Source organism: Adiantum capillus-veneris, chromosome 24 (assembly GCF_014529385.1).
Source record: "Adiantum capillus-veneris isolate H3 chromosome 24, ASM1452938v2, whole genome shotgun sequence".
In the NCBI taxonomy this organism is placed as follows: domain Eukaryota; kingdom Viridiplantae; phylum Streptophyta; class Polypodiopsida; order Polypodiales; family Pteridaceae; genus Adiantum; species Adiantum capillus-veneris.
The window spans coordinates 98,571,780-98,590,448 of record NC_140954.1 but is presented as its reverse complement, the minus strand read 5'-3'; positions in this window follow the sequence as shown (position 1 = coordinate 98,590,448).

The window sequence follows — 18,669 nt, the reverse complement described above, 5'->3', positions numbered from 1 at the left end:
AGATTATTGTAGAGTACTCATATACAAATATAAGGGTCATATGGATGAACACTCCCATATGCAAATTATACAACAAATATATTGTAGAGTACTCATAAAGAAATGTAACGGTCATATGGTAGAACACTGCCATATGCAAAACCATACAGCAATATACTATAGAGTGATCATCTGTGACAACAAAACTATGGCATGCCACTGTCATAAGCAACATAGGCTGCATCAATCATGGTGACAAAACACAACATCATGATGTAAACATACTTTAGAGAACTCATATATAAATATAACGGTTCTATGGTAGAACATTGCGATATGCGAACCATACGGCAATTATATTGTAGAGTGATTATCCGTGACAAGAAACTATGGCAGACCACTGCCATGTGCCAAACATGTTGAATCAATCATTGACATGCTGTAATCTTGGTGACAAAACACAAAGTATACAAACGCATGTATCAAGTCAAACAATGAAAACAACGTTTCAAACCACATAAAAGAACACTAAACCAAATATGGACACTCATCTGAAGGTATATTATCCCATGCAATCACCATACCGCACCCCTCCAAGTCCTCCAATAGCGTTACAAGGCCATGGAGATATCCAAAAGTCTCCTTCGCTTGTGTCAGAGGATGACCTACTGCCAACTCCTACAACAAATGCTCAGAACATGAGATCAACAAACATGACGTATTTTATATACAACAAAGTGATACATATGAACTCACGGTGCATCGTCTCGTATCCGCCGCTACCAATATACGACACACCCACAAATTGTAGATGTGTGGCTGTTGCATCCCTCTGCTGACGATACCTCTCTAGAGTCTAGTACTACTCAGGTGAATGCACTCCCACTCCTCAGCATCTAGCCATACCGACTTTGATAAGCCTTGTTTGTAGGCATCACAAACCTCTGATCGCCAATGCAACTATGTGTTGAATCCACTCTGAGCTGACAACTATTGCATTCGCTAGTGCATGGCCTTTCCGTCCGTATCCATCAATAGAGCTCCATCTCTTATGTGGTAAAATGTGGAGTCATCACTGTCATAAGCACCCCAAGGTGTGCGTGGTGTATCAAGCGGCGTACCTATACCTAAAACACTTTGTCTAGGAGTGGCCGTCAGTGACGATGCGTTTGTCACACCGCCTCCACAACATCCACCTCCTCCTCCTCCAGAACCACCTCCACACATAGACCCTCCTCTGGAACCTCTCCACCAGAATGCGACCTCGACCTCTCTAGACAAAAGAGACCTAGACTCTCATACATCGCACTATGCCGTCAATCGTTGTCACACGCTCGACTGATGGAGCCAGAGGTAGCACCAAATGGACTGTCGCAGAGTCTGGAGTGAGACTTTGAGGAGTGGTTCCTTACGTGTGATCCAATACTGTGATGGAGGACGGCCTAATAAGCGGGTGGTGCACAAGAGATAAATTGTAAGATCTGGTCCTCTATCATGTGATCCACAATAAGTTTTGGAAAAATTCTCACAATAATTCTCACATTGTGGCTTACCTCAACATCATGAGCTTCTGCGAGAGAGGCACTGCGCACCTAGCTAGGTACGATTGGGGGCAGGGGACTGTCGGCCCGGTGGGGGGGCCGGTCGTCCCCTGCCCCCAATCGTACCTAGCTAGGTATGCGGTGCCTCTCAAGCAGAAGCTCATGATGTTATTCATTGTCTGAAAAACATTGGAAAAGACTCCCTTTCCTACATGAGAAAATTTCTAAATCTTCTTGTGATCCGGGCTAAACGACGGTGTTTATTCCTCCCCCATCGCACTCTGAAACACAACCTCTAAACAATAAGCATATGCATAACAATATAACCTCTTAGCTCAGATGTACATAACACTTTTGTACCACGATAAACAATGCAAGACTAGGAAAAAATCATAGCAATATTACAAAAAATGCAAAATTGGATTCCATTTCATTATAGGTATAAATAAGATTATACAAACGCTTCATAAGCAACCCCTCAAATTCTATCATCGTCCTCGTACAAGACATGGTCTTTCACCTCCTCGTGTGCTTGGTCCTCTTCTATAGCCTCCTCCTCTTGTGGAAGGATTTCTTCCTCCTAGACTAGCACATGCATCCCATAGTACTCTTGTGAAACCTACTCTACATCCACATCATCGTCGACATAAGTATACCTTGCACTCGTACCTCCCATCTTATTAAAGGTTGTGATATGTCTTGCACAGTTATTCCATCCCATAAAGTGCGTAGCTCCTCCACAAGTGGTGATAGGTGTACATCCATGTTTTTTACTTTGTACTTACATGACACAATAAGGGCTAACAATAGAGGACCCTTTTTTCTGGCAAGCCATGGTGGAATGTTATACTTAACCAAACAGACAGGCCATGTGCTCCATGATTTGGTTCGTAGACCAAATGAATTTACACCGTCCATAGCTAGGCCCAGATGTAGATTCCGAGGCTCTCCAACAAATAAGGACCACTTGCTATCTATGTGTTTCCAAGCATCAAAATTGCACTCATTTTTGGATTTTCTCTTTAAATTCCATGACACTAATTGGACTATGGATTTGCATCTGAACATGCTCTTGATTTGGGGGATGATAGGAAAGTGTCTAAGGACCTTTGCTTGGACTACTTCGTCCACAAGGTCTTCCCTAAATCTTTTTGCTTTACACTTTGGACATATGTGCAGGTGCTCGTACTCGTTCCGAAAAAGAACGCAATCATTCAAACATGCCCCACGTGTTTGAGGCATGTCATTCCCATATGGAAAAATTTGATCTTTCAAAGGATGCAAAGAATCAGTATTCTTTTCGCATTTAGAACTATAAAAACAAATCTGACTAATCTGGTGGAGCAAAAAAGTTCCAATTACACTCTACCTGAAGAGTTCAGAGACACTTGCATCCAACCATCCATAAATGGATTGAAGAATGAGCATCGTGAGTGACACATGCAGAATGGAAATCTTTGTGCCATTGTAGAGTGGCAAATGAGCTAGTTTTTGCATGATCTGATCTTCTTTATCGGCTTTTGATCGTGGGAATTCACTAATATGCATGAAACCCACATCATTGTGCTTTCCATCGTGGTCTTCATCCATGTCGTAAAATGTATCAAGCATTTCTCCCATGTGTTCATTCTTTAAGGAAAAAACAAGATACCACCTGTCATAAAATCTAACATCTAATATCTAACCAACCCAAATGATTTTCTCATATTAAATTGATCACTTAATGTGGGAGAATAAACGGGAACAAGTGTTAAGATATAGACATGTGCTTATAGATCTATCTCAACACGGGGCCAATGGTAAAGGGGCCCAAATGAGAGATGGTCTATCAAAGAGCAAGGATAACAAATGGAGCATAATACCTTAGGGTTAGCTTCATTGAAGACCTCCAATAATGTGTGTGAAAGGCCTTTGACCTTAGGTAAGCTAGGGCTGAGAGCTTGAGGCGCGGGAACCCGACCCAGCTCGAGGTGCTTGTCCTGCTTGTCATGCTTGATGACTAAGGTGCTTGAGGTGCTTGATGATTGAGGTGCTTGAGATGCTTGAGGTGCTTGACATGCTTGAGATGCTAGGGTTGCACTTGAGGTGAGAACCCAGCCCAAGCATAAAGTGCTTATGAGCCAAGCTTGTGGTAGGAACTGGGCCTATGCATGAGGGGCTTGAGGTGTCAAAAAGTCAAAGATTCAATCCCTACAAGGAGGGGCGAGCCCTACATGAGGGGGGATGAGAGAGAACACCCACACACTCACACAAGGCATGCATGGTACAAAGAAAGCAAAAGGGACACTTGTCAAGTTCCTCCTCATGTTGCCCTCATGGTGTGCCTGAAGCCTATTGGTTGGCCACCCAAGGGGTCCAATAATAATTTAGGAGATTTAATTAATTGATTTGGCATTTATCTAGCCCTCTCTCTCAAAAGGGAAAGCGGGACACTTGTCTCAAAGCTACCCTTGCTGCTTGTAATGCCTCCTGCTTGTGATTGGCTAGGCCTGGAGGGGTCCAATGAGCTTCAAGCATGAGCTCAAAGGGAGGGTCGACCCAAGCAAGCTAGGGGGTTGCTTAGGGGGTATACTCACCCACACACACTCACAAACACTCTCATTGTGTGCTATGCAAAGTGCAAGAACTCCCTCTCCTTCTCCAAGCAAGTAGAGGTTGAGAGCCTACACCAACACTCTTGGATATGGAGTGTAAATCCAACCAAGAGCCATGCTTCAATGCTCAAGCTTGCCATCTCCTTCTTCTTCATTACTATGCTATTATGTATGCTAGCAACAAGAGTTATGATAAGTGAGGAACTAATTCTTTCTCCTACAAAATGTTTCTTCTTCCTCTTCCCTACCCTCATTCCCTGCTAGCTCTCTCCACCTTCGAAGGTGTTTGAGGTCTTGGGACTAAGGCTTGGGATAGTTAAAGCTTTCTTCAAGTTTATGTTATGTTTGTGATGCATGAAGCTTTCCGTCTTCATTGCATCACCTAGGTCACAAGGAACACAAAGATTGTATTGTAATAAGTCTCTCTTAATGGGAGAAATAATAATACAAATGCCTATTGGAGGGGGGACCGGCTCCACATAAATCCGGTCCTCAACTGTTGTCATGTTCTCTAAATTCTCTCTCTTGCAAAAGTATTGTTCATGCCAAGTTAACTAATTGCTATAATTATGTTGCTATCTTCAATTATGTTCACCCCCTATGCTCACAAAGTCATTTCTCAAAAGTACTCTCATTAATTTCCGCTACTCTCAAATTAATTTCCGCGACTCTCAAATTAAATAGGCCAATTTCATTACATTGGTATGAGAGCATTTGGTTTCTCTTTTCTTGCTTAAGAAGAGAGGTCCTTAAGTAGCCTATAAATGGTTGATGTTGTTAATTATATTTAGGGTAAGTGGAACTGGGATCTATTATCCGTTTTGTTGAGCCCACTATGTGGGGGATGGTGCACACCTCGGGAGCTTTGGACTTAATAATAGAGTCTTTTTAGACTTGCCTACGGCTTTACCATTATTGAGCCATAAGAACTCCGAAAGAAGCTAGCCCTTGGCAACTCTGCTATGTTAGACCTACTCCTCTACTCTCTATAATTAACCACTTCGAGCCGTGGGTGTAGATACTTAAGAGCCGATTTTCAAAGGCTAAGAGGAGTGGCAACTAAGGTTTTGAATTGCCAAAGCATACACTAAGTACATACATAAATTTTGTTAACATGGCTGACAATAATCACGAGAGTAGAATGAACATTGATAGCTTTGATTTTGCACATGAAGGTGCTAATGATGATGCTCCCATGTTTGTGAATTATCTCGTCACTAGGTTGCAGCAAGCTATGGGCAACCCTGCTTTGCAAGCCGAAGTTACTCAACAACTTCGTGCTTATGGAATTTCCCTTCCTCTCCAAGAGGAGAGAGAGCTTAGGAGGCCTCTTGAAGAGACCCCCAAAAGAAGACTCTCTCCCATTCGAGAGGAGGAATCCAAAGAGCAAGAAAGCAATGAAAGTTTAAGTTCCTCTGAAGATATGGCTCCACGAAGACAGCAGTTTAGACGATCGCCCACTCCTCCCAAGAGGAAAAGATCAACACATAGTCCTTCTCCTCATAACTCTGAAAGGCAAGAGAGGAAACAAAGGAAGAAAAGGGCTAGGAAGAGGTCACCCTCTTCTCCTTCTTCTTCATCTTCCTCCTCTTCTGACGAAAGTTATGGTTATTCTCCTAGAGAATACAAGAGGGGAGGACATCGCAAATCATTTCCTGCATGGCGAAGGTCACAAAAGCTAAAGAAGTTCAAGGAGGGAGGAAAGAGTATCTCTTTTCTCACCTATGATGGCACCTTCGGTGCTACCGACAAAGTGTTGGCCTTCATCCAGCAATTTGATGCGGCCTTTGGAGATGAGGGCTTCACAGAGTCCTCTAAGCTACTCCATGTAGCTATGCACTTCCAAAAATCAGCTCGTCAATGGTGGGCTAGCCTTCGTGGAAATGATGAAGCCCCAAAGACATGGAAAACTCTACGAGTTTCCATCATGAAGAAATTCCTTGCAAGCGATGCAAAGGACAAAGTGCTTACCGAATGGCGCAGCTTGAAGCTCCCCTCCCATGAGTCTATCCACAAATATATAGACAAGTTTTGGGATTTACATCTCAAGGCTACTGTCTTTCAAAAGATAGACTTTGTCGAGCAAAGGCAGCAATTCTGTGCGGGATTACCTGAAGAGATGGCCGAATACATCAACTCTCAACGGCCTGGTACTATTAGCGAAGTAATCCATCACACCATGGTTGCTTCACGCATCAATTTCCATCAAGGGGCTAGACGTAATGTCAAGCCCATGGAAAACAAAAACAAAAATGATGCAAAGGGGAAAGCCAATGTTCAAAATACTTCCCAAGTCAATTCCAACAACAACAACAATCGGTCCAAGGAGAAGGGAGTTTACAAAGGTAAAAACAAACTCTCTTCTGAAGAGCTTGAAGCTTTTCTCAAGGACCATAAGTGTTTCAAGTGTGGGGAGCAAGGACATGGCTATCGTTCTTGCCCCAAGAAGAATACTCGCAATGAGACTCCTAAGGCTTCCACCATCAAAGCTCCAAAAGAGGATGCTCATTGCAAAGGATCATCACTTTCCTATGCTTGGGGAAAGGTAAGAGAGCATGATGCCTTCATCTTGTTTGACCATGGCTCTACTCTCAACTTCATATCAGCGGAGTTGGCCACCAAGTTGGGCATTCAAGCTTTTGAGATGGGAGATATAGAAGTGGTTGATGCAGCTTTCAAGGGACAACAAGCCTCCGTTACTCCCTTGATTGGGAAGTTGAGTCTTCATGTCCAAAGCTATGTCGACAAGGAAGACTTCTTCATCTCTCCTCTCCAACATGAGGATGTTATCCTAGGGGCACCATGGTTTGATCGCATGGTTGCCAACATGAAGTTCCCTGAAAGGAGAATCTACTTCAACTACAGGGGAAAGAACATGTATATAGATGCTAGTGAGCGTGGTCACACTATTCCACTTGTAAATCCTCTTGCTTTTGATAAGTCAATGAAGAGCTCAGTTTCTGCGTACATGATTTTTGTCAAAGAGTCTCTAAAAGATACTAATGTTTCATCAAATGTAAATGGTAGGAATCAAGAAGAGTTAGACTTGTCTAATTTTCTAAAAGGATTCCAAGATGTGTTCATCGATGATATCCCTATGGACTTACCTCCAAAACGAGGGGATGATGACCATCATATTGAGCTCCTTCCTAGAAGTTCACCACCTAACAAGCCTCCTTATCGAGTCTCACAAGCTCAACAAGAGGAGATCGTGAGGCAAGTACCAGAGCTGGTAGACAAAGGGATGGTGAGGCCTAGTTCCTCTCCCTTTTGTTCTCCAATCCTTTTAGTGCAAAAGAAAGATGGTACATACCGTATGTGTGTGGACTATCGAGGACTAAACCATATCACTATCAAAAATAAATTTCCCGTACCTCGGGTAGAAGATGTGTTTGATAAGCTACAAGGTTCGACCTACTTCAGTAGGATTGACCTTAAGAGTGGCTATGATCAAATAAGGATAGTGGATGAAGATATCTTAAAGACCGCGTTTCGCACAACGTTTGGTCTTTATGAATATCTAGTCATGCCTTTTGGCTTGACTAATGCACCAGCTACGTTCAATCGTTTGATGGAGAAAATTTTTAGACCATACCGCAAATTCACTGGAGTGTTCTTTGATGATATCATCATCTACTCCAAGTCTTTGGAGGAACATAAGCAACATCTCCAAGTGATTTTTCAAGCATTGAGGGAGAACGAGCTTTTCCTCAACCAAAAGAAAAGCGAATTCTTCCTTCAAGAGATTCAATACCTATGTCATATTATCTCTAAAGATGGTATCCGAATGGATCCATCAAAGTTAGAGGTAATAAAAGCATGGCCTAACCCAAGAAATCTACATGAGCTAAGAAGCTTTGTTGGTATGTGCACATACTATAGACGCTTCATAGCAAAATTCTCTGAAGTAGCAAGACCACTATACGATTTAACTAAGAAGAACGTTAAGTTTGTATGGACTGCTAAGGAGCAAAATGCTTTTGGAAAGCTCAAAGAGAAGCTTACTTCCCAACCAGTCCTCGTGCTTCCTGATCTCTCAAAGCCATTTGAGGTCCAATGTGATGGTTGCGGTGATTGCCTTGGAGCCGTTTTGCTTCAAGAAGGGCATGCCATAGCATATGAGAGCCGAAGGTTCAATATTGATGAACGAGTCTTGGGCATTTATGAGAAAGAGCTTTTAGCTGTTCTACATGCCCTAGACACATGGAAGCACTACCTATTGGGGACTCCATTTATCCTACGAACCGACCACCAAAGTCTCAAGTATTTCATGACGCAAACCAAGCTTTCCGACAAACAAATGAGGTGGGCAAATTTTCTTCCGCAATTTAATTTCCATATTGCTCACATAGCTGGTAAGCACAATCAAGTGGTTGATGCACTTTCACGACGACCCAAAGTTAATGCGGTATCTATAGCTACTCACAATGATCTATCCTCTATGATAGATGAGTATGCTACTAACCCTGACTATAGAGACATAATGTCAGCCCTTGCTTTGGGGAAGAAAGAGGAACCATTCACCTTGCGGGATGGTTATCTTCTCCATGGAAATAGGCGATGTGTTACCCATTCCCTTCGTAAGAAAGTTATGTATGAATCCCATGCTCCTCCCTATGCGGGGCATAGAGGTATTCAACCTACTCTCCGAGGAGTAGAGACGTACTTCCATTGGCCTGCCATGAAAGTGGACATACAAGAGTATGTTTCAAAATGTGTAATATGCCAAAAGACCAAGTATGATAGAGGGAAGCAACTTGGATTACTCCAGCCATTGCCTATTCCAAATTCACCATGGGAGAGTATATCCATGGATTTCATCTTTAGATTACCCAAGTCTATCCATGGGAATACAGGAATATGGACAATAGTTGACAGGTTTAGCAAGCAAGCACATTTTATTCCTGTCAAAAAGACTATTAAGGCACATCAAATGCCAACTCTCTTCATATCTCAGATTTTCAAGCACCATGGATTACCCACATCCATCGTGTAAGATATAGATCCTAGAATGACCGGTAATTTCTGGAAAGGTCTCTTTGAAAATCTAGGAACAAGATTGAATTTCTCTCCGGCCTATCACCCACAAACGGATGGCCAAAGTGAGATAGCCAATCTTACGATACTCGATCTACTCAAGACTTATGTTACCGAAGTAGATCAACGCTCACAATGGGAAAAGTACTTACCTCTTGTATAGTATGCCTACAATAATACTATACATACTTCTACAGAAAAAGCACCTTTTGAGATCATTGAGGGAACACCTAAAAGTCCCTTGCTACTCAAAGTACATGGGAAGATCTTCGTTGCCGATGAGTATAGCCATGACCTACAAGAATCTTTTCAAAAGATTAGGGAGGCTATATCAATCTCTCAACAAAGGCAAAAAGCTGCTGCTAATAAGCACAGAAGAGCCTTAATGTTCAAAGAAAATGATTGGGTCTTACTCAAGTTTCCTACGGCTCGATTAAGGCAAACGACGGGCAAAAATCCTACGGGCCATCAAAAGTATTATGCTAAACTAGCAAAAAGATACTATGGTCCTTTCCAAATCTTGAAGCTCATCAATGAGACGGCTTATCAACTCAAGTTGCCCAACCATTGGCTCATACAAAATGTCTTTCATGTAAGCCTAATTAAGCCCTACAAAGGAGAGCCACCAACTGAACCAATTATTGAAGACCCTCCCAAAGTTGAAGACCAAGAAGAGGTGCTACAACCCGAATCTGTCCTTCGGCATGAAGATAATGTACTACAACATGGTAAGATTATCCGACGGTATCTTATTAAGTTCAAAAATTATCCTTTTGAAGATGTTAGATGGATGCAAGGAATACAGCTTAAGGATAGTATGAACCTTGTCAATGCTTACAATGCTACATTAGAGTAAGAAAATGTACAAATTTCTTTTAAATGACTCATGTTTTTGTCTTATAAGACTCGTCCTATTTTTAATTGTGCACAAATTAAACTAGTATGCATGCTCAGAATCATGTTTGTGATGACGACGTCTCTCAAACACCAAGTAGAATTTGTCACTCTACTTTGGGAGAATGAAATGGACTAAAGAGCCGACATGCTTGTGGCAGCTATGTCTCCCAAGCACCAAATGGATTAGTCATCCATCTTGGAAAGATGTCGTAGGATAAAAAGGGATCCTCTACCCGCTAAGTAAAATTGACTAATGACTAAGGCTTTATCTCTTCTACCTCATAGTCGAGGACTTCTATGATTTCAAGAGAGAGGTAATGTCATAAAATCTAACATCTAATATCTAACCAACCCAAATGATTTTCTCATATTAAATTGATCACTTAATGTGGGAGAATAAACGGGAACAAGTGTTAAGATATAGACATGTGCTTATAGATCTATCTCAACACGGGGCCAATGGTAAAGGGGCCCAAATGAGAGATGGTCTATCAAAGAGCAAGGATAACAAATGGAGCATAATACCTTAGGGTTAGCTTCATTGAAGACCTCCAATAATGTGTGTAAAAGGCCTTTGACCTTAGGTAAGTTAGGGTTGAGCTTGAGGCGCGGGAACCCTACCCAGCTCGAGGTGCTTGTCCTGCTTGTCATGCTTGATGACTAAGGTGACACTTGTCAAGTTCCTCCTCATGTTGCCCTCATGGTGTGCCTGAAGCCTATTGGTTGGCCACCCAAGGGGTCCAATAATAATTTAGGATATTTAATTAATTGATTTAGCATTTATCTAGCCCTCTCTCTCAAAAGGGAAAGGGGGACACTTGTCTCAAGGCTACCCTTGCTGCTTGTAATGCCTCCTGCTTGTGATTGGCTAGGCCTGGAGGGGTCCAATGAGCTTCAATCATGAGCTACAAGGGGGGGTCGACCCAAGCAAGCTAGGGGGTATACTCACCCGCACACACTCACAAACACTCTCATTGTGTGCTAGGCAAAGTGCAAGAGCTCCCTCTCCTTCTCCAAGCAAGTAGAGGTTGAGAGCCTACACCAACACTCTTGGATATGGACTGCAAATCCAACCAAGAGCCATGCTTCAATGCTAAAGCTTGCCATCTCCTTCTTCTTCATTAATATGCTATTATGTATGCTAGCAACAAGAGCTATGATAAGTGAGGAACTAATTCTTTCTCCTACGAAATGTTTCTTCTTCCTCTTCCCTACCCTCATTCCCTGCTAGCTCTCTCCACCTTCGAAGGTGTTTGAGGTCTTGGGACTGAGGCTTGGGATAGTTAAAGCTTTCTTCAAGTTTATGTTATGTTTGTGATGCATGAAGCTTTCCATATTCATTGCATCACCTAGGTCACAAGGAACACAAAGATTGTATTGTAACAAGTCTCTATTAATGGGAGAAATCATAATACAAATGCCTATTGGAGGGGGGACCGGCTCCACATAAATCCGGTCCTCAACTGTTGTCATGTTCTCTAAATTCTCTCTCTTGCAAAAGTATTGTTCATGCCAAGTTAACTAATTGCTATGATTATGTTGCTATCTTCAATTATGTTCACCCGCTATGCTCACAAAGTCATTTCTCAAAAGTACTCTCATTAATTTCCGCTACTCTCAAATTAAATAGGTCAATTTCATTACACCACCCATTTCGGGCACCCACAAGGTTTTAAGGCACCACATAATAAAAACCATTTTCTCTCTCTCTTTCTATGTTCCAAAATATGGGTGTATGAGAGATGGTGGTCGTAATCTAGAATACAAAGACGTCAAAACATTAATCTTTGCAAATTGTCAAGCACTATAGATGTATCTCTGACGAGTCTGACGAGCAGGGGGGTGTGTGTGTGAGTGTGTGTGTGTGTGCAATTGGCTGCTCTTGACCTGCTGCCAGCCTTGCTTCAAGGTTTCCTTGCAAAGCTCTTGAGTGACGTTCAAAAAACCCCAATATTTTGCTGCTCATGTCCGCTTCACTGATGCAAGCCAATTTCAAACCTTCAAAATTTCTAATGCTTTGATTTGCTTGGTTTTGCTGCTCCTTGATTACACATCAGCCCTGCCTGTTCTACAGCTCCTCGATGATTGCAATGTTGCAAAACCAATCTTGCTTCCATTTGCTCGATTGCACTGCTACTGGCCGTTAATTGCTTGCCTTTGAATGCTTTCCCAAGCTTGGATGTGATTCTTGCCCAAGCTCCTCCTCTTGCTCTAATCACTCGATTGTTGGAATTAGGGTTGCAAGCAAACACACACAGCTTGGAGAAGACAAAGGAAGCTCAAGGCACACAACAGAGAGTGTTTTACTTAGTGTGAAATAGAAAGATAAGATAGCCCTAGAGTGATGGGCGTATATACAGTGCACGGGGATAAAACCTCTTGGTGAGGAAAAAAAATGCCCCGACGGTCCTAAGGTGTTCACACACATCACTACCACGTGTATATGGTAACAAATCCCCCCTGGAAGTGATGCGGTGAACGAGAGCTGGCACCTATAGTAAAGGGAAGTGTCATTCCCTGTGAGGACATGATCAGCCCACAAAGGGGAGTAAGCCCAAAGCTTTGCGAAAAGTTTCAAACTTCTCTCGAGACAGTGCCTTTGTAAAAAGGTCTGCAAGGTTGTTGTGTGTTCGCCTATAAGCCAAGTTGATCTCTCCTGTTGAGAGCCTCTCCCTGACATAGTGGTAATGCACCTCAATGTGCTTTGTGCTAGCATGAAAATTTGGGTTCCTTGCAACTGCCAATGCGCTCTGACTGTCAGTGTAGATAGTGTTGGTAGTGTCCTCTCCAACACCCAAATCATCCATAAGGCGTATGAGCCATACACCCTCAACCATAGCTGCCAAGACTACCATGTACTCAGGATAGCAGCTGGAAGTGGCCACAATAGGTTTCTTCTTGCTCAACCATGATATGCACAAGGTTCCAAGCATGAAACAAAAATTACTTGTGAACACTTGTGTGTCAAAACAACCAACCCAATTTGAGTCTGAAAAAGCATGTAACTCTAGCAGCAATGATCCCCCCTTGGAATAAAACAAGCCAAGATATAAAGTGCCACTCAAGTAGCAGAAAATCCTCTTGACAACCTGCCAATTATTACCCCCTGGGCTATACATAAATCTACTGACCTGTGAGACTGCAAACTGAATATCCAGCCTCGTGTTGCATACATAACTGAGGCATCCAATAGCAGTTTGCTCAAGAGTGACATCTCCAGGATCACAAGCATCGTGAAGATTCAATTTCAAACCTGTTTCCATGAGAGTGGCAATAGTTTTGCAATCCTCAAACTCACATATCAATGTCTCTATGTAACTTTTTTGACACAAGGCAATACCACCATCACAATGCTTAAACTGTATACCCAAGTAATGATGCAACAATCCCAAATATTTCATCTTGAAAGTAGGATTAAAAACCAATCTTGAATTCAAAATATGTCTTTCATTTGGTCTAGTGATCAACAAATCATCCACATAAAGAAACACAATGAGAAGTATATCACCCTCACGCTTTACATACAATGTACTTTCTGTTGGACTGTTACAAAATCCTCGTTTGACCAAATGAGTGTCAGCTTTCTCATACCAAGCACAAAGAGATTGCTTCAATTCATACAAATCTTTCATCTGTACACTTTTTCCTCTTGTCCTTTCTTGAAAAAAATGCGAGGCTGCGTTACATAAACTTCCTCAAGTATGTCACCATTCAAGAAAGCAGTAACAATGTCTGACTGATGTACAGGTCAACCAAAACGAGCTACCCAATGCACATAGAAAACGCACAGTAGTCATACGAGAAGTGGGATAATATATGCCATTCTGCTGTGCATAACTTTTTGCAACAAGTCGAGCCTCATAGCGATCAATCTCACCATCCGGCTTGCATTTCAACTTGTAAATCCACTTTGTACTAATGGGATTTTTTCTAGGAGGCAAATCAATAAAGTCCATGTGTCATTTTCTATAAGTGCATCATATTCTGATTGCATGGCAGTCATCCATTTTTTCATAATTCTGTGCTTCATCAAAAGACAGAGGTTCCTCAACATCATGTAAGCTAGACAGAGCCAAAGCATGCCAATCTGATTCATAAGATGCATGGCGAGAGCCTGAACGAGTAAGAATAGACAAAGGTGCATCCAATTTACTATCACGCGAAGTATGCACTAGCCATTTAGGCATAACTCTAGCCTGCTCATTCTCAACCCTTTCCTCATCAAGTACATCATGTATATCTACATCGATAATAGGCTAATCTATAACTTTTTCAGAAACCCCCATAGGCTGTACATTTGCCTCATTGGAATTTACATTCAAACATCCACCACTAAAAAGAGGCAACAAAGTGTCATAAATGTCATGTGAGCTTACATTACTGTCTCTAGTGCATACAGTAAGGGCTGAACAGAATCTTTCACAAACACAACATCCCGTGAGATGAGCAACTTATTTCTGCAGGTGAAGTCATTTCAGACAGTTCCCTTTTGAAGATTGTTCTTGATGCCTTGCCAAATTCTTCGTAGACTTTTGCTAGTACTTGGAGACTTATGACCCAAGGAGATCCTGAAGCTGTCAAAGTTCGATGTATTATGCGCATTGTTGTTGCAAGAGTCACTTCCAACAAAAAAAAAAAGGACTAGACAACGTGCAATTGAACAGGTCTTATTGCTGCTCAAAGAAAAGGTGGTAGCATCAATGCAGCCACTTCTTATGCTTCTTCTATGAGTGGAAAATCACATGTTCCTAATGCTTCTATTGGCAAAAATTCGTCTAGAAATTCTGGTGATAAGGGAAAAAAGAAGATGTGTTGCGACTATTGTAAAGCTAACAATCACTTGATCAAGTGGTTTCCTATGTTGAAGGCCAAAGAGGCTAAGAAGAAAGAGGTTGGTTTCACTCAAATGTAGCTATTGTTGAGTCTTCTATGGAAGGAGATTGTGATGCTGATGTTGATGCAGAATAGGCTTTTAGTGCAAAGTGTATCTATAATCTTACTGTACATGATGCATGCATGTCAATTGCTACAGATTCACATGTATGGTATTTTGATAGTGGTGCTACAAAGCACATTAACTCACATCATGATTTGTTCACCTCTCTTGAGTCTGTCCCTCATGGGAATTTAGTTACTTGTGCCAACAATGCCTCTTATCCGGTTCAGGGAGTTGTAAAAATGTGCCTACTACTGCAAATGGCAGTTCTTTCACTCTTGTTGACACACTTTATGCACCTGGGATTAAGAAGAATCTTTTATCTGTATCTGCACTTTCTAGACTTGGACTTGTAGTCAAGTTTGTGGATGGCATATGTATAATACATGATCTCAATTTAGGTGATGAAATTGTTGCATCTGGCATTTTATGTCATGGGCTGTATAGGCTCACTTTATATGACAAGTGTGGGCAAAATTTTGCAAATGCAGTTGTGGATTCTAAGGCTATTTCATATGAAAAACTTTGGCATGCACGTTTTGGACATTTGAATTTTTCCAGTTTGCTGCGTTTGCAAAAATCTGACATAGTTGCTTCTTTGCCGCCTCTCGAAGCCCCTGTCAAACATGTTTGTGAAGGATGTATTTCGGGTAAGATGTAGCATTCAAAGTTTTCAAAGGATGGTTTAGTTAGGGCCACATGCAGGTTGCAACTTGTGCATAGTGATGTTTGTGGACCCATGCCTGATTTTCTTGTACTCCTCCTCTGCTCTTTGAAGCTTTTGTTCTGCTGCCTGACTCTGTCTTTCCATCTCTTGGCATCTTTGTAGTGCCGTGTCCAGATCGGCTTACAGCTTGGTTTGTTTCTCTATGTTCTCTTGGTCCTGTTTTTGCAGTGAGTCCACTTCAGCTTTGATATGAACTTCATTTGTTTTGAGATTATCAATTTCAATCTCGGTGACCACCATCGATCTTGCTCTGAGCCCGGTGAGTTTTTGCATCACTACATCCCAATCATTGGTTTGTGGCTGTAAATCCATTGTATCTGTGGCCATCTCCTTCAACTCCACTAACCGAGGGCTCTGCATATATTCCTTGGGTCTTGTGCTCGATAACTCAAAAGCTGCATTAGCTGCCTCTTCTCAAGAGTACCCAGCAGCTAGGAGATCAAGAAATATTCTATAGTTTCTTTCTTTTGGATCTGGCTTCTCATCTTTTGGCTCAACTTCTGCCTTCTCCTCTTCCTCTTTGTTCTTCTCTTGCTTGGAGTCTTGTTGCCCATCCGGTTTGTTCAACTCCTCTTTCTGTTGGGTTTGTGGAGGACTAAGAGGAGGTGGTGATGGTGGTGGACTAGATTCTCGGCTTGATGGTGGAGTTGGTTGCTTCTTCTTGAAATCCCGATCCGTCTTTGTTTTCCTCTCTCTTTCTTGGCCTTCCTGCTCTTCTAGCAGTTGCCGTCTCACTTCGTCAACCTCTTCTTCTGTAAAAGGTATATTTGGGATATTCTCCGCTGTAGCATCTAAGATCTCGAAGTTCTTGATATAATCTTCAAACCAATCCCTTTGAAACCTTCGAGATGATCGAGACATAGCCTCAAGTGATGGCTTCCATAACTCGCTCAGATCCCCTTTTAGCGCTCTCTCGACTTTGAAACTTTCCATTAGTCTTTCTAGCCTTGATGCTTTCTGTGACTTTGTTTCCTTGATTGGCACCTGTAGAGTTTCTATCTTTCTCTTCTTTGGCTCTAGCGGCTTTTCTAGCACTATCTCTAAACGGCGCTTCAACCTTGTGGCTACCCTGGGTGCCTTAGTAGGTTCTTCTTCTTTGTCTTCCTTTAGCTTGAGCCAATCATTTTGTGAGGGAGGTAGAGGCCAGTTTCCCTTGGCATGCAATGCTCCATAGACGAATTTTGTTATCAACTCACCAGGTACAATATAGGTGGGATTTTTGGTCCCCATCTTCACAAGATTGTCGTGGATGTAAGCGGCATAGTTTATCTCCTTTGGTTTGCTCTTCTACATTGCCCAGGTGAAAGTGGTGGCAATAGCTCCAGGTGGCATCCTATATTTCTGTGGCCACTTGGTACACATGTGGAAGTATTGATTGTATAGTTGGCTCATGATAGCCACCTTCGGGTTTGCAATATCTTCAAATGTATAGTTATTCTTCTTTTCCGAGTAGACCTTAATGTCATCTCGCCTCTTTGTCACACTGTCTCCTTTGTTAGAGATGTCAAGTGTTGCTGCCACCACCTTCTCTGTGATGACAATCATTGTATTAGGCTTGCCTTGCAGATCTGTAACTCGGGCTATGCCGTCCTCTTTGATTGTGGTGACAAATTCCCACACTCTTTTAACATCAATCCCTGCTGGCAAGGCTTCAAAGTAATTGTGGAGATCCACTTTCTCCAAGTAGTCTCCCATCTTGCTCGTGACAAACTCATTGAGCTCTTGAGGTATCATGGGTAGCTCCACTGCATTTCCCTCCGGATCTTAAATACTCCTTGGTAGATTCTCATATCATTGGTCTCTAGCAGGTGCTTGTGGGCTTGTGGGCTTGAATCCAAGTGCTTGTGGGCTTCAGGGTTCCCTCTAGGATAACAAAAGGCTCCACTTCTTCTAAAGTAGTCCTTGATAGTCATCCTCTTCTTCTTTGCAGGTGATTTTGTGGCTGCCATGGATCCTGTTGCACTGAGTAGTCCAAAGTTAGCGTTTTTTACATATTAGTTGATAAACTAAGCTCTGACTACCCAAATGACTTGAAAATTGAAATAAGAACTCAAAAGGAACTAGGGAAACCCTGCATATGCCCATAGTAGATTTCTGGCTGAAAAATAATCATGTAGACATCCTACGTGTAGGATGTATACCTTCTCTGTTTTTGGTGAAACTTGACAGGCTTGTGGCCCTTGGCCTGTGCAACATGGCTATGTACTTGGAATTTGGCTTGGACATCAAAAAGTGTAATTTTGAACAAATTTAGGCTTTTGGCTCACAAAATGGGTAGGATGTCCTAAACAGGTGGCAAATGATATTCAATTGGGTTGAAATTTGATATATAGGCTTATTATACCATGTAAAAGGCTCCCATGAACTCAATTCCTGCACAGAAGGTCAATATGACACTGGAGACATCCTACGCGTAGGATGTCTATTTTCTCAGAATGACTTCAATTTGGTTATGTAGGTAGCCCTTAGCATGTAGAACATGGCCCTGCTCTTAGATTTTGATTTGAATAAGCATTGGTGTTGTTAAGAGCATGTGTAGTGTTTTTAGGCTCAAATAGTGCATCTTGGAGGTTTTGGGGGCCAAACGCGATGGGTATGGCTTGAAATTTGATACATGAGCTTGTGAAGGTGTTATAAAGACATTTGGAACTCAAAAACACCAACTGGAGGTCAAATAGGTCATTTAGATATCCTACGCGTAGGATATCTATTTCATTAATTTTCATATATGACCCCACAGTTAGCTTGGCAATGTGCTAATGAGTATATTGTGCAAGTTTCATGTGATTTGGACTAGTTTTGGTAGGTCTATGACCCATTATTGCCTCTATGCTTTGAATTTTCGTTTTTTGATTGCATATGAGGTCAACTCTTATCCAAATGTGATGAAACTTGATGGCTAGCATGTCTAAGCTATGTAGAAGCTGTGTATGAGATGAGATGTTGAGTTTGGTTCCC